This window comes from Oncorhynchus tshawytscha, linkage group LG06, assembly GCF_018296145.1.
Source record: "Oncorhynchus tshawytscha isolate Ot180627B linkage group LG06, Otsh_v2.0, whole genome shotgun sequence".
Lineage (NCBI taxonomy): Eukaryota > Metazoa > Chordata > Actinopteri > Salmoniformes > Salmonidae > Oncorhynchus > Oncorhynchus tshawytscha.
Window position 1 is genome coordinate 40,010,562 of NC_056434.1, and position 14,466 is coordinate 40,025,027.

Below are 14,466 nucleotides of genomic sequence, written 5' to 3' on the forward strand. Positions count from 1 at the left end.
TTTGTGAGGCACTCTGATTCGATCCATGCCTCCGGTGTTCCCAGTCTCTGGAAAATATCCGCCGGTGTGGAAGGTTGGGATGGGACAGGTTGGAAACGGTTACACCATAGTGAGGTGACCTTGGATTCCAATAGGGAGGGAATGTACAGGGAGTTTTGTAAGAGCTTAAAGGGCCCTGCCTGCAGGCTACACTCATGACCTTTGACCCCTAGGGTCGGCCCTTTGCTCATGACTGACTGGCTGTGAGGGAGTGAGGAATCCGTCCACATATCCATCAAACAGGTAGAACATTGAGTGTCAGCATGTACTTTCGGCGGGTCGGGTCCCTGCTCCAGCAGGTCCTAGCTCCTAGCTCCTAGCTCTGTTAATGGCCTCACTTGCCTTTCCCTCTGGCCCAAGGTGTCTGTGGGAATGGGCCCCACTGTGGAGCTCCGCACTGGGGACCTCCTGCAGCCCACTGGGCTTCCTCTGGGTTAGAGGAATTTTTAAATGTTAATGGAGCAGAGCACGAGTCCTTGTGTCAATAAGGTCACTTCCTTTGTAATACAGTCACAAATAATGATCAATGGGAGACTGTTCACCCAACCCACCCAGTAGCCATCTCTCTACAATGGGTCAACTAACTAGGCTAGCAGAAGCAGGGATGTTGACATACAACTGAAGGCTGGACTAGTCTGTAGAGTAAGTGGAGGAAAGCAGTATGCGTGTGTGTGTGCGAGCGTGCATGCAAGTGTGTGCGCATGTTTGTGTGTGTGTGAGAGAGAGAGAGAAAGGGAGAGAGAGAGAATTTTAAAATAACATATGTCAGATCTTCCCAAGAGAAAAATGCACTTTGACCAGATTTGTTTTCCTAAGGATTTGTGTGGGGGAAACACTTTCAATCAAACTTACTTGAAATGGCTAGGTGTTGCTTCAAACAACACTTTCTGCTTCTCGCTACAGTCATAAGGCAATGATTGAGTTGCGATTCTGACATAGATGTAGGTTGTATAGCACTGTCAAACGCTCCCTGAAACACTTCTGCGAGTAGGCCTTTCTAATCGACCTGGCCGGGGTATCCTGGAATGACATTGACCTCATCCCGTCAGTAGATGATGCCTGGCTATTCTTTAAAAGTGCCTTCCTCACCATCTTAAACAAGCATGCCCCTCTCAAAACATTTAGAACTAGGAATATATATAGTCCTTGGTTCACTCCAGACCTGTCTGCCCTTGACCAGCACAAAAACATCCTGTGGCGTTCTGCATTAGCATCGAATAGCCCCCCGTGATATGCAACTTTTCAGGGAAGTCAGGAAGAAATATACACAGGCAGTTAGAAAAGCTAAGGCAAGCTTTTTCAAACAGAAATTTGCATCCTGTAGTACTAACTCAAAAAAGTTCTGGGACACTGTAAAGTCCATGGAGAATAAGAGCACCTCCTCCCAGCTGCCCACTGCTCTGAGGCTAGGAAACACTGTCACCACCGATAAATCCACTATAATTGAGAATTTCAATAAGCATTTCTCTACGGCTGGCCATGCTTTCCACATGGCTACCCCTACCCCGGTCAACTGCCCGGCACCCGCCACAGCAACCCGCAGAAGCCCCCACCATTTCTCCTTTACCCAAATCCAGATAGCTGATGTTCTGAAAGAGCTGCAAAATCTGGACCCCTACAAATCAGCCGGGCTAGACAATCTGGACCCTCTCTTTCTAAAATTATCTGCCGAAATTGTCGCAACCCCTATTACTAGCCTGTTCAACCTCTCTTTCGTATCGTCTGAGATTCCAAAAGATTGGAAAGCTGCCGCGGTCATCCCCCTCTTCAAAGGGGGTGACACTCTAGACCCAAACTGCTACAGACCTATATCTATCCTACCCTGTCTTTCTAAGGTCTTCGAAAGCCAAGTTAACAAACAGATTACTGACTATTTCGAATCCCACCATACCTTCTCCGCTATGCAATCTGGTTTCAGAGCTGGTCATGGGTGCACCTCAGCCACGCTCAAGGTTCTAAAATCATAACCGCCATCGATAAGAGACATTACTGTGCAGCCGTATTCATTGACCTGGCCAAGGCTTTCGACTCTGTCAATCACAACATCCTCATTGGCAGACTCGACAGCCTTGGTTTCTCAAATGATTGCCTCGCCTGGTTTACCAACTACTTCTCTGACAGAGTTCAGTGTGTCAAATCGGAGGGCCTGTTGTCTGGACCTCTGACAGTCTCTATGGGTGTGCCACAGGGTTCAATTCTCGGGCCGACTCTCTGTTCTGTGTACATCAATGATGTTGCTCTTGCAGCTGGTGATTCTCTGATCCACCTCTACGCAGACGACACCATTCTGTATACTTCTGGCCCCTCCTTGGACATTGTGTTAACTAACCGCCAGACGAGCTTCAATGCCATACAACTCTCCTTCCGTGGCCTCCAACTGCTCTTAAACGCAAGTAAAACTAAATGCATGCTATTCAATCGATCACTGTCCGCACCTGCTTGCCCGTCCAGCATCACTACTCTGGACGGCTCTGATTTAGAATACGTGGACAACTACAAATACCTAGGTTTCTGGAAAGACTGTAAACTCTCCTTCCAGACTCACATTAAGCATCTCCAATCCAAAATTAAATCTAGAATCGGCTTCCTATATCGCAACAAGCATCATTCACTCATGCTGCCAAACATACCCTCGTAAAACTGACCATCCTACCGATCCTCGACTTCGGTGATGTCATCTACAAAATAGCCTCCAACACTCTACTCAACAAACTGGATGCAGTCTATCACAGTGCCATCCGTTTTGTCACCAAAGCCCCATACACTACCCACCATTGCTACCTGTACACTCTCGTTGGTTGGCCCTCGCTTCATACTCGTCGCCAAACCCACTGGCTACAGGTTATCTACAAGTCTCTGCTAGGTGAAGCACCGCCTTATCTCAGCTCACTTTTCACCATAGCAGCACCCACTCGTAGCACGCGCTCCAGCAGGTATATCTCACTGGTCACCCCCAAAGGCAATTCCTCCTTTGGTCGTCTTTCCTTCCAGTTCTCTGCTGCCCATGACTGGAACGAATTGCAAAAATCTCTGAAGCTGGAGACTCGCATCTCCCTCACTAGCTTTAAGCACCAGCTGTCAGAGCAGCTTACAGATCACTGCACCTGTACATAGCCCATCTGTAAACAGCCCATCTATCTACCTACCTCAACCCCATACTGGTATTTATTTATTTATTTTGCTCCTTTGCACCCCAGTATCTCTACCTGCACATTCACCTTCTGCCGATCTACCATTCCAGTTTTTAATTTCTATATTGTAATTACTTCGCCACCATGGCCTATTTATTTCCTTAACTTACCTCATTTGCAGTCACTGTATATAGACTTTTTGTTTTATTTTGTTCTACTGTATTATTGACTGTATGTTTTGTTTATTCCATGTGTAACTCTGTGTTGTTGTATGTGTCGAATTGCTACGCTTTATCTTGGCCAGGTTGCAGTTGCAAATGAGAACTTGTTCTCAACTAGCCTACCTGGTTAAATAAAAAATAAAAATCGCACGGCTCCCATTAGAAGTTTTCAGTGTAAATACCTTTCAGTGTAAATGCTATTTTCTGATTTCCTAACAAACACTGAGGAGTCAGGATACAGTTCTCCTGTTTACGTGTGTAGGTGGTGTGTCCATATATAGACCTAGACTTAGACTCAATATTGTTCCAATCAATTGAGGGCAACTAAATTGGAGTGAACTTTGAGAAGTCCACTTAACCATTGCTTTATTAAAGAAGGGTCAAGCGATATATAACGGTCTCTTGTGATGTGTGGTCAGGTGTACGGCCAGGTTAGGAAAATGTTGATGGAGTGTGTTCTTACCTTCCAAATATCTTCTACTTGAAGTCAGTCTGAGCTTCAATATAAACCATCAGTTTATTCAGTTATATTTAGCCGTAGACGATTGTAGACATTGACTTAAACACACAAACACACACATACACACACGCATAGACATAGTTGATGGACTGAGGTCTTTATGGCTAGGGTTACAGATGACTATCGTTAATAAATGCACTTCTCTCTCTTGTTCTCTCGCTCTCTCTCTTTCTGTCTGCTCAGCAAAGCTTATTTTACAGCTAATTAAACGTTGCTCCATTTGAGCGGCAACCAAATCCTCTGACCTAGCTAGAAGTATGGACTAGCAAGTATTGATACTCTGAAATGAGGAATGTTGGAGGGTGACCATTCATTTGGAAGGGATCTCTGAAAGAGGACTTTGTTCATTAAGTGTTAGTTTGTCACGGCTATGGACCGGAGTCAGGAACCGTTGTCTACCCTGCCCGTAATATCTTGTGTCTGCAGTCATCCAAGGTTTATATCGCACGCTTTTCCCATCTGTTTCTCTCTCCTACCAACCGCCACACATGACAGATATTCCACTGCCTTGAAGAAATTAGGGAAATCTTGTCAAAACGAGGGGGGGGATTTAAACTCACTGAAACAAAGATTCCATAATGTTTGTGGAATTTTGTGTTTAGCAACATAGAAACAGACAAAGTTTTAAAAATCCAGTGGTTTGAAAAAAACAACACACTCACAGACATACACGCACACCCTTCTTACCATCTCCCCCACTTTGCAGCTAACCACGTTTGGGGTTTTGGTGAAGGGACTGGTGGGATGGGGGAGAGACTAGAGAAAACAAGCCTCCAAAGTTGCTCCCTGTTTCGTTTCAATCAGCCTTGCCTTGGTTTCTATGGCATCCTGAAAACGTACAGAAATGTCACCCATAACGAGGCAGAGCGACAAATTAAACACTGTATTGAAACATTTGAAAACTTTAATGAATAAGCAACAGCCGTGTTGACACGTCTAACATCCAAACCACTCACTAACAAAACAAACATGTCAAAGCTAGCCAGCTACAGTGGTGGGTGTATAATTAATATGTGTCAGTATTAGAGCCTTTTCTCGCCTTGTCTAATCAGTGTTGCCTGGGTTGTCCTCACAATCCCAACTATACTGACATTTCTCTTTTCCCCACCATTCGGTCCACACAATCCTCAAAATTCTGACATATATATATATATATATATATATATATATATATATATATATATATATATATATATATATATATATATGCCTTCTTCCCCAGTACTGCCTTCAAAGCAGCACAAGCATGAAGGAGACCTTTAAGGCAAATTGCTTGGATAATGGATGTTTCCAAAAATATAGGAGAGTAGGCAGGCCCCCTGACCGAGGGTTTGGCCCAGCGCCTAGTCAGTTAGTGGCCTTGGGCCAGCTGTTCTCGTTAGCTGCTGAGCATTCCGTTCCCCGAGCCTGAGCCTGGCTGGGCTCGTCACACTGCCACTGGGAGAGGTGTGAGGAGAGCAGTCAGCCTGCCTTCTCTGCTGCTACCTGATCCCTCGCTCCGCATCCCTCAGCTCATAGCGCCCAGCTAGCGCCCAGACACACATACACACACACACACACACACACACACACACACACACACACACACACACACACACACACACACACACACACACACACACACACACACACACACACACACACACACACACACACTAACTCCTTCTCTACCTCTTTTGCGACTTTGTTACTTCTTGTAGATTCACTCTCCTTCTCATTCTTCTCTTCTTGTCTCATATCATCTCCTCTCCCCATTCATCCCCTCCTTTCATCCTCTTTACTCTTTCTTCTCTTTTCTTTGTCTTCCTTCTTGTCCCTTTCCTTCGCTCCTCGTTTCTTCTTCTCTCCTCTCTTTTTCTCTCCACGCTCCTCTGACTCAGGTCTTGGAGGCTACTGTGAGGCGATATTTCACTACAGGCAGCGTCTGGAAAAAGGGACATTTTGGGGAAATGCTACCTAATTCTGCTTATTGATTTACATTGTCATAAAGGGAGCCTTTGTGTGTAGAAGTGGACTGCTCTTCTGGCGGCTGACCTTCCCTTGGCTCCGGCACTACTCACTGTCTCTGGAGGTCACTGGCTATAGTATTGTATGCGTAAGTCTACTGTTTGCGTGTGTGTGTGTGTGTGTGTGTGTGTGTGTGTGTGTGTGTGTGTGTGTGTGTGTGTGTGTGTGTGTGTGTGTGTGTGTGTGTGTGTGTGTGTGTGTGTGTGTGTGTGTGACTTGCATAATGGCCTGGTATACCACTCAGTCTTTGGAGGTAATGCCTCACCAAAGGCATAAAGTCCTATAGACGTCGCTAGGAGAATAGCATTTATCTCCGGTAGTCTCTTCCCATAGCTTGTGGCAGACGATAGTAATCACAGATCAAATCAAATCAAATCAAATTTTATTTGTCACATACACATGGTTAGCAGATGTTAATGCGAGTGTAGCGAAATGCTTGTGCTTCTAGTTCCGACAATGCAGTAATAACGAACAAGTAATCTAACTAACAATTCCAAAAAAACTACTGTCTTATACACAGTGTAAGGGGATAAAGAATATGTACATAAGGATATATGAATGAGTGATGGTACAGAGCAGCATAGGCAAGATACAGTAGATGATATCGAGTACAGTATATACATATGAGATAAGTATGTAAACCAAGTGGCATAGTTAAAGTGGCTAGTGATACATGTATTACATAAGGATGCAGTCGATGATATAGAGTACAGTATCAACGTATGCATATGAGATGAATAATGTAGGGTAAGTAACATTATATAAGGTAGCATTGTTTAAAGTGGCTAGTTGTTTAAAGTGGCTATTTGATTTGATTTGATTTGATTTAGTGATATATTTACATCATTTCCCATCAATTCCCATGATTAAAGTGGCTGGAGTAGAGTCAGTGTCATTGACAGTGTGTTGGCAGTAGCCACTCAATGTTAGTGGTGGCTGTTTAACAGTCTGATGGCCTTGAGATAGAAGCTGTTTTTCAGTCTCTCGGTCCCAGCTTTGATGCACCTGTACTGACCTCGCCTTCTGGATGACAGCGGGGTGAACAGGCAGTGGCTCGGGTGGTTGATGTCCTTGATGATCTTTATGGCCTTCCTGTAGCATCGGGTGATGTAGGTGTCCTGGAGGGCAGGTAGTTTGCCCCCGGTGATGCGTTGTGCAGACCTCACTACCCTCTGGAGAGCCTTACGGTTGAGGGCGGTGCAGTTGCCATACCAGGCGGTGATACAGCCCGCCAGGATGCTCTCGATTGTGCATCTGTAGAAGTTTGTGAGTGCTTTTGGTGACAGGCCGAATTTTTCTTCAGCCTCCTGAGGTTGAAGAGGCGCTGCTGCGCCTTCCTCACAATGCTGTCTGTGTGAGTGGACCAATTCAGTTTGTCTGTGATGTGTATGCCGAGGAACTTAAAACTTGCTACCCTCTCCACTACTGTTCCATCGATGTGGATGGGGGGGTGTTCCCTCTGCTGTTTCCTGAAGTCCACAATCATCTCCTTAGTTGGACCAAATAGAATTGTCATTATAGAATGAATCTGAAATTGAATAGTGTTTAAATTAATCTATCGCCTCTAGTATGATGCATTTAAAAAGGTGTCAAATTTACTGTGGTGATACAATTTTATGAATAGAGCCTATGTCTGTGCAAGAGCCCAATTTTACTGTACATTTCTATACATTACTCAGCATTATGAACTCTTATCTGAATGCTCATAGACAGGTTTTACTGTACATCTCAATACATTACTCAGCATTATGAACTCTTATCTGAATGCTCATAGACAGGTTTTACTGTACATCTCAATACATTACTCAGCATTATGAACTCTTATCTGAATGCTCATAGACAGGTTTTACTGTACATCTCAATACATTACTCAGCATTATGAACTCTTATCTGAATGCTCATAGACAGGTTTTACTGGGAAAGAATCGCTCGGTGCACCGCGTTCGGCGCACAGAGCTCATGGGGTTGAGGGCTCTTGGAAAATAGAAAATGCTAAAGCAATTATGGGCTGAAGCCATTGATGTGATGGATGGAGTAAAGTGCTAGCAGCGTATTTTCACTTCAACCTACACCACATACATCCTGCACCAGAACGACAAGGGAAAGACTCAGGAAATGTTGTTTGCACTCAGCTGGAGTTATAACTTTTCCCCCACTCTGCTGTGAGAGGAAAACAATATAGGCTGTAATAATATATACCATTTAGCAGATGCTTTTATCCAAAGCTTCTAACAGTCATTCCTGCATACATTTTTAAGTATGGGTGGTCCCAGGAATCAAACCCACTGGTTTTGTGAGCTCCATGCTCTAGCTACTGAGCTACAGAGGATCACTGTCTACCTAGTCTTGAGTCATACCCACATGAAATACCCTTGCTCACGTAAATACTGTCACTATCTTACTGTCTCTGTAGATTTCTCTGTCTATCTCTCTCTCACACACACACACACACACACACACACACACACACACACACACACACACACACACACACACACACACACACACACACACACACACACACACACACACACACACACACACACACACACACACACAAACACACACGCACACGCACATGCACACACGCACACACACACACACACCCAAACAGAAGTACACTATAGTTATGCCTGAATGACACACATACACAGATAGTCAGGCATAAAAAAATATGCTAACAATGGGTTTTGAACGCACACACCAAACCTCATCTGAACTCCCACACTCAGCACTACAGTGTCTGGGTGGTGTTATGAAACTGTGCTTCCATATGGGGAGCTACTGCTGCTGATGATGCTGATGGTGGTGAGGCTTAATGATTTGACACCAGGCCTGCAGAACACACGCACACACTGCCTTAATTGACTTGTAAAACCCACTGAAATGCATTTTTATGGGACCAGTCACACGGGATTTGATATTTGCCCGGCTAACAATTCTGTCATAGCCACACGGCCTTTATTCCCGATTCAAGACAACTTTATACTTATATCGGATCAAAAAAAAGAAAAGCGTATCAAAGATGCCCATCACATTGGCAGATTGATATGTGTAAACCTGGTGTGTGAAGTCATTCTGAGCCTGAAAGGAGACTGACTGACTGTGGATGGAGTATGGCTGGTGTGCTGGTCAGGCCCTGCCCTGGAAGTCAACCAGGTAGTTGTAAAGATATAAATGAGTCCGTCCTCTTTGTGAACTGACAGCTTGGACGTGGGTGCTACTTCTGTGAGGCCCCTGCGATCCCTGCCACTGCTCTCTTTGTTGTCGGAGTCCCGTGTTGTCCGCACCCTCTTACCCCCACTGTGCAAACCCAGGGGCAAACACCAGACGAGGACATACTGTATGGGCTTGGCTGTTGACCGCCCAGACCCTCAGGGGGCAGATCAAGCACTGTGAGGCCAGTTGGGGGGAGTTTTCAATTGGGTCGATTTGCACCCATCTGGCCGACCGCTGGCGGAGAACATGGCAGACACAGTAGACACTCCGGCTTTCAGAGCCCTGTCGAGCTGAAGAGGGGATGTGACTTTTCACAGCCAGGCCCCAGCCCAGCCAGGACCACAGACCCCCAGCCTTCCCTCCCAACCTGCTAAATACCACTCAGAGGTTGGTTGGAGGCTGGACCAGGCTGGACGATAGGGAAACACACATAACAGTGACCTAACAGTAACACTCAGGGCCTGGCTGCATAGAGGGGCGTTTGTATTTGTCATACAGATATTTAGAGCAGGGTTGGGGGTCATATCCATTCCAGTACAGTCAATACAGGAAGGGAAATTATATTTCCATGAAGAACTGAAAATAAATGGAAATGAATCTCCTCTTTTGAATGACAATGCAACGCTGGTACGCACCTCTGGTCCTGTTTGTGTGTCTGTACCTTCTAGATTCACATCTCTCTCACCTGGTGTCTTTCCTCCTCTCTGTAGCAGAGACAGGGTCATGACCCCAGGCTGAATAAGAGTCACCTCTGGTCCTGGTTGTGGGTCTGTACCCTCTAGATTCACATCTCTCTCACCTGGTGTCTTTCCTCCTCTCTGTAGCAGAGACAGGGTCATGACCCCAGGCTGAATAACAGTCACCTCTGGTCCTGGTTGTGGGTCTGTACCCTCTAGATTCACATCTCTCTCACCTGGTGTCTTTCCTCCTCTCTGTAGCAGAGACAGGGTCATGACCCCAGGCTGAATAACAGTCACCTATGGGACTTACAGTCCTGCTCCCACTGTAAAGCTGTCAACACACCACACAGTTTCTCCTAGTGATGCCACCAAGGGCATAAGCCAACTAGACATTATCCCTCATGCTTTTCAAAAGTACTGAGACATAACTGCATTTCATCACAACTATATTTCAACATGATCTTATTTGGTTTTCTTATCGATGTGCCCTTGTGCAAGGCACTTGAACCCTAATTTGCTTCAAGGGGTGACCCTGTAAAAAAAAAAACATTTCATTGCACCTATCCAGTGTGAAAATAAAACATTTTTGGTGACTGCAGAGCTCATGGAGGCATCACTGTCAGGCATATCAGCACTACTGGTATGAGAGATGGCCTTTTTGAGATGATCTGATAGGATCTGAAGGGAAGGAATGTTGGTCTCCTGGCAGAAGTAAAGACTCATTTATACATGTTACATACATATAGGCTTTAGGCTGTTCCCAATTCACACGCAAGCCAATTGTGTTACTCTATTTTTCTATATTCCCATACTGAACATGTCATATTTGAGTCTATTTGTAACTGCTGCATACTGTATGTATTGGCACAGGGAAAGGGATATGCATTACCCAACAAATTCAGTGGAATTGCACAGAAGAATTCAGAAGACATTTTGTGGCACTTTGGAGCAATATTGTATAATCAGGCATCAGGTTAGTCTCCTCATACCCTGTTGTCCGTTTCAGCTTAGCACATTTCTGTGGGATCCATTTACATTTAGATTGTCATAATTTAGCAGACACGCTTATCCAGAGTGCATTCATCTTAAAATAGCTAGGTCAGACAATCACATGTCAAAGTCGTAGCAAGTACATTTTTTCTCAAATAAATGATCAGCAAAGCCAGTGCTAGTAGGAAAAGACAAGTGCAAGGTCGTTTTTTGGAGGGGAGGGATAAGACTGAGACGGCTTTAAAAAAATTAAATTGAAGAGGTAGGTGGCAGTTTGTGTTGGGCAAGTAACCTAAACGTTGCTGGTTCGAAACCCCAAGCTGGCACGGTGGAGAAAACTTGCATTCTTCCCTTGAGCGAGGCAGACATCGATTAAGGCGGCCCCCAGCACCTCTCTGATTCAGAGGGGTTGGGTTAAATGGGGAAGACACATTTCAGTTGAATGCATCAGTTGTTCTACTGACTACAGTAGGTGTCTCATTGTCAGATGCTTTTGGAAGATGGACAGAGACTCTGCTGTCCTAGCATCATTGGAAGCTGGTTCCACCATTGGGGTGCCAGGACAGAGAAGAGCTTTGACTGCGCTGATCGGGAGCTGCCCTCCCGTACGGGTGGGACGGCCAAGACACCAGGGGTAGCAGAATGGAGGGCTCAGGTTGGGATGTGGGGTTTGATCATAGCCTGAATGTAGGGAGGGGCAGTTGCCCCTGTTGCTCCATAGGCAAGAGCCATGGTCTTGTAGTGGATGTGAGCTTCGACTTGCTTCGAGTGTACCAAAGAGCGGGGTGACATTGGAGATTGGGAAGGTTGAACACCAGGCGGGCTGCAGTGTTCTGGATAAATTGCAGGGGTTTGATGGCACAAGTGGGGAGCTCAGCCAAGAGAGAGTTGCAGTAGTCCAGACAGGATATGACGAGTGCCTGGATTAGGACCTGCACCGAATCATGTGTGAGGAAAAGTCGTACTCTACAGATGTTGTGGAGCATTAACCTTCAGGAGTGACTCACTGTTTTGATGTTTGCGGCAGGGTGTTGTCCAGGGTCATGCCAAAGTTCTTTGCACTCTGGGAGGGGGACGCCGTGGAGTAGTCGACCGTGATGGAGAGTTCTAGGAGCAGCTCCGTCTTGTCGAGGTTGAGCTTGAGGTGGTGGGCCGACATCAGAAGCTTTTGTATTTGTGCGTTAAACAAAAGGAGAGGAGATATATTCTGACTGTTTAAAGTCTGTCCTGTCCCATGCGAACAGGCTATCTAAACAAATACCTTTTGTTTTCATCTTTGGATTTGGATAGCAGATTATTTATATGCTATATACAGGCATCAAATAGACCAAACACAAACAAAATTGTGAAACCACTCAAAGTGCATTAAAATGAATAAAAAGGAAAGTTGTAAAGAACTTAGGTGCTGTTGTAATGAGATAAAACATAGGAATTTCTCTCACTAGAGGTACAGCCTTCACTGGAGGAGCCATACTGCTAGTGAAAGTGGTCTTTCCCTGTCCCTGCTCCTACTCTCTCTTTCTGTGTACGGCCACCACGCCCATCCCCAGCCATTGTCAGAGCTTTGTAATTACAGGGCAGGGCTGTGCAGTTAAAAATACAGGGACAGAGCCATCCGTGTCACAGGTCCATGTAGGTCAATAGGCCGGCTGGTTAGAGGGCAGGGAAAGCCAGGCATCCCTAATTATAGGTTGCACTGTACTGTGTGTGCGTATGTGTTTGTTTTTGTGACTGTGCGTATGTGTATGCGAGACAGAGAGATAGGGTAATTAAATCAAGTCCTATATCAATTCAGTGAAATTACTGAATTGTCTTACACACACACACACACACACACACACACAAACACCCTCAAGCACATGCACACATATACACACACGTGTAGACACACACACACACACAGAGGAAAAGAACTAAAGCATGTGTAGGTGTTAATGTGACCCCGGGCAGCTCCATAACAACATTATGTCTGAAGGCGAGGTCAAGCTTTTGCAAAACGCATCATATGATGATGTGGTTGGTGACACTTTGCTTCTTAATAGTCCAATGTCTTGAAAACTTGACTGCTAACATGCCCGAAAAATTGGGACTGTATCAACAGTGGAATAATGAAAGAAATACCAAAAGATAGTTTTTGAGTGGATTTTACAGTTTACATGATCTTATTAAACTTTCTTTAGCCTCCCTTTAACCAATCATGTGCAACTAGTAATGTTACCTACTGGATATTACAGCTGCTCTTACTTACTTATTTAGTGAAAGAAAGAATCTGTTAATGGCCCAAAATGTTTTATTGCCAGGCAAAATTACAGTTGGAATGTTCATCACGAAGACCAGTGAACTACAGTATTTGAAAGGGTAAATACCCACATTCATTGCCTTTTTCGTTGGTGTGTGATTATTTTCTCTCCCTGTCCCCAAATGATCCCTAAGTACAGAAATCGCACGTGGTCAGTCACCATGGGTAGGTGTGTGACTTTTGCCAGCTGTCTATGGTACTCCGCTGGGGAGCAGGAGTCACAGACTTCCCCTAGGACGGGGTGGGGCACCCCTTCACAGTACACAAACGCAGCATTTTACTTACTCTCTCACTGAAATGTTGGTTTAGGTAGGGGGGAAGATGAGGGGGAGGATGAGGAGATGTGGGGGGCTTCTTGGCTAACAGGCCCAGAAATGACATTCTGCCGCTAACTTTGAGCTGCTTCTGGTCTAACCTCAAACGAAGGAGTGGAGGGCCAAAGTAAACCAGGATATAAGCAGTGTCTGGGATGCCTGAGGGAAAGGAAACAAACGTCCCCTGCCCTCCTCACTGTCTAAAGGCCTACTGACTAATCCCCTGATATTGCTCCATGAGCTAAACCTGCGTCCCTCCTCAACCGGCCAAACAGTCTAGCATTGTGTGGCTGTTCTTTTGGGCTTTTACATGATTCACTTATTGGCAATGTGTGTCCAGCATTGAATCCTCTCCTTCCTCAGAACCCACAGTGTTCCTCAGAACCCACAGTGTTCCTCAGAACCCACAGTGTTCCTCAGAACCCACAGTGTTCCTCAGAACAAGAGCACAATGTTTCACTAACATGGCCAGATGCATTTCGGCTCTTGCAATATGTTTTGTGTGTGACATACCTTTTGTGATAGTATTCCAGTCAGATCCACTCAGTAGACACTATCTTATGGTATGCACAGAGGCCTTGTCGATAAAAGTATATTGATCTATTTCATAGCTATATGAGTTTTATATCTATTGACCATGACAGTGCACTGAGTGATTAGTTGATTTTCCGTTGTGGTTTTCAGATGTATCTGGACAACTTGAAATGGGTTTATAATGTGCCTGTATACTGTACAATGTGTCTTTGTGCCTTGTGTGGCAGTACTGAGGCAAAACTGTGGCAATACTGCTCTCTCCTGGCAACAGCTGGAAAATAGATTTTTACTGAATCACTCACCTCTCATCCTGCTCTGTAGGTTTAGTAAAGCTAATAGCCCTGCTGACTTATGTACCTGTACTGTTCTTTGTTCTACAAATAGTTATGCAACTGTTCACATGAATGAATGAATGAATGAATTAATTAATTAATTAATGCTGGTCAATGATTGATTATTATTATTTTATTTATTCTAGAGGTAGCATTTTATTATCCAACAACATACATTTA

General features: G+C 44.9%; 1 protein-coding gene across 2 annotated transcripts in view; it reads left to right on the forward strand.

Annotated features, from left to right (window-relative positions):
• The window catches only part of LOC112252542, a 159,620-nt gene that overhangs the window by 131,406 nt on the left and 13,748 nt on the right, over nt 1-14,466 (forward strand). The window lies entirely within an intron of this gene.